At 49.5% G+C, this 3,040-nt stretch overlaps 1 pseudogene; it reads left to right on the forward strand.

The window, feature by feature from the left end:
- Window positions 1–1,481: 1,481 nt before the first annotated feature.
- On the forward strand, window positions 1,482–2,648 carry LOC102746587 (olfactory receptor 7A10-like; annotated as a pseudogene).
- Window positions 2,649–3,040: the final 392 nt, after the last annotated feature.

Below are 3,040 nucleotides of genomic sequence, written 5' to 3' on the forward strand. Positions count from 1 at the left end.
TGCCAATTCCCCTTTTGTTTCTGCCCTTAGAGACTCTATGTTGCCATTAATTGATTTCTCCATTCTAGCCATTGTCTTCACAATTGCTAGCCTGAATTCCATCTCCGACATCTTGGTTATATCTGCATCCATTTGTAAATCTGCAGCATAAGTCATAATCTCTGAGTCTTTTCTATTTTGGGGGCTCTTCCTCTTAGTCATTCTGTTGATGGGTGTTTGAGGGAATGTATAGAGTCGAAATTATTGACCAGAACCCAAGCAAGATGCACCTGTTTTCTTGGGATCTTAGGGTTGCTCGCCTCTTGTTTTCCCAGCCTGTCTTCTGTGGGAGGGGCCTGCCGCGCTGTTACTCAGGCAACCCTGTTTGGGCGGAGTTGCCCTCTGCCCCTGTGGCAGGGGATGGGCTCAGTGGGAATCAGTCTTTGGGGCTTTTGTTCTCTGGCGCCTTTCCCTGGCGGCTTTCCACGTCTCTTCTGCGAGTCAGAGCAGAAGAGACCGTTTCCAACCCTCTGCCTCAGAGCAGAGAGACCTCAGTCTGTTCTTCAGTGAGCTCTCCAGGCCACACCGTCTCCGTTTCTGTCCGTGCTGCTATAAACTGCGGCGTCCTGGGTTGTGCGCCCCTCCGCAGCGCTCCCAGTCCTGCCTCCAGGTCAGGGCACGTCTCTGCCCTTTGTGCTTCTAAAACCACCAGCCGCTCCCAGTTCGTCCGCCACTTGGGGTCCTGTCCTGGGGACTGCAGTTCACGCGCAAACGCGACTCCGCTGCTTGGGGTTTACACCCCGGAGGTTGCAGTTCACCGGCGGGACCCCGGCGCTCCGGGTTTCCATCTCGGAGGCTGCAGTTCACGTGCGCGTGACTGTCGCTCCGGTTTTCTGTCCGGGCGGCTGCGGTTTGTGTGCGTGCAACCCTGCCGGTCTGGTCCTCTACCCCGGGGCTGCCCTAAAGTCCTTTCCCAACGCTACCGGTCTGCGAGTCTGTGCCCATCCGCAGTGCACGAGGCTGTCACTCACTGGCGGTGTAGGATCCCCACGTCCAGGTACCCTCCCGCTGCCATTTATCCTCCGATATCTGCCCGCAGGATCATGGCTCTCCGCTTCCTACCTCAAAACCAACCTCCTGTGATATTCTGTTTGTAGAGATCCAGATCTTTTTACATCTCAGGCTGATTTCGTGGGTGCTCAGAGTGGTCTGGTAGATATCCAGCTCAATTCCGGGGACCAGTTGAAATAGGGTCCCCTACTCCTCCGCCATCTTTCCGCCCTCCAGAATGTGCATTCCTATTCAGAGGTGGGATGTGGGGTCCTGACAGGGGACAAGTTCCATATAAAAACTATGGATATTCACATTTTGAATGTAAAATAAATATTTTAGAGCTTCAATGATATTTGTAATGTTCATTATTATTGAGAAATTAGTCATATTATTTTTTATTCCTTGGTAGTCATCTCCACTACATAGAACCAGGAAGTGACACATGAATTTCAGAACTGCAAACCCTCATATTTGGGCTTTTCCTCTCCATGTACATGATAACCATGTTTGGGAATGTGCTCATCATCCTGGCCGTCAGCTCAGACTCCCACCTCCACACTGCCATGTACTTCTTCTTCTCCATCCTGTCCTTTGTAGATATCTGTTTCACCTCCACCACCATCCCCAAGACGCTGTGGAACATCCAGACTCAGAGCAAAGTCATAACCTATGCAGGCTGCCTCACGCAGATGTACTTTTTCATACTCTTTGCTGTACTGGATGACTTTCTCCTGGCCACGATGGCCTATGACTGGTTGGTAGCCCTCTCCCACCCCCTGCACTATACAGTCATCGTGAATCCCCAGCTCCATGGACTGCTGGTTCTTCTGCCCTAGATCACATATATCTTGAATTCCTTCTTACAAAGTTTAATGATGTTGGGGCGCCTGGGTGGCTCAGTCGTTAAGCGCCTGCCTTCGGCTCAGGTCATGATTCCAGGGTCCTGGGATCGAGCCCCGCATCGGGCTCCCTGCTCAGCAGGAAGCCTGCTTCTCCCTCTCCCGCTCCCCCTGCTTGTGTTTCCTCTCTAGCTGTCTCTCTCTCTCTGTCAAATAAATAAATAAAATCTTAAAAACAAAAAACCCCCCAAAGTTTAATGATGTTGTGGCTTTCCTTCTGGATAAAATTACATATCCCCCGCTATTTTTTGTAAGCTCAATGAAATAGTCCAACTTTCCTGTTATGCTAACTTTCTTTTTTTTTTTTTTTTTTTAAAGATTTATTTATTTATTTTTGAGAGAGCGAGAATGAGAGAGAGAGAGAGAGCAAGAACATGAGTGGGGGAGGGTCAGAGGGAGAAGCAGACCCCCCGCCGAGCAGGGAGCCCGATGCGGGACTCGATCCAGGGACTCCGGGATCATGACCTGAGCCGAAGGCAGTCGCCCAACCAACTGAGCCACCCAGGCGCCCCAATGTTATGCTAACTTTCTTAATAACTTGGTGATGTATTTTGCTATTTTGCTGCTGCGTGCTGTTGCTTTTGTGGAGGTCCTTTACTCTTACACTAAGATAGTTTCCTCCATACTTGGGTGTCATTCAGCTCAGGGCAAGTATAAAGCATTTTCCACCTGTGTCTCACCTCTCAGCTGTGTCCTTATTTTACTGTACATTCCTAGGTACACACAAGTGCAACAGCCCCAGTGATGTACACCATGGTCACACTCATGCTGAACCCTGTTAAAAAGTGACACTAGGGGCACCTGGGTGGTTCAGTCCATTGAGCATCAGACTTGGTTTCAGGTCAGGTTCAGGTCATGATCTCAGGGTCCTCGGATCAAGCCCTGCTTTGGTCTCCAGTCTCAATGGGAGAAATCTAGATTCCCCTCCCTCTCCATCTGCCCCCTCTCCCTCCTGCTCTTGTTCTCTCTTTCTCAGAAAAATAAATAAGTCTTTAAAAAAATTGTCTATAATCAAGATCCTATTCAGGTACCAAGTAGAGTTTGGAATGATATGCATTTTTGTGGAGAAAAAATGGCAACCTAGAATCACGTATCTAGGCCGGAGGAAT

The sequence above is a fragment of the Leptonychotes weddellii genome, unplaced genomic scaffold, assembly GCF_054177405.1.
Source record: "Leptonychotes weddellii isolate Sample4059 unplaced genomic scaffold, ASM5417740v2 HiC_scaffold_19675, whole genome shotgun sequence".
NCBI classification, from domain to species: Eukaryota; Metazoa; Chordata; class Mammalia; order Carnivora; family Phocidae; genus Leptonychotes; species Leptonychotes weddellii.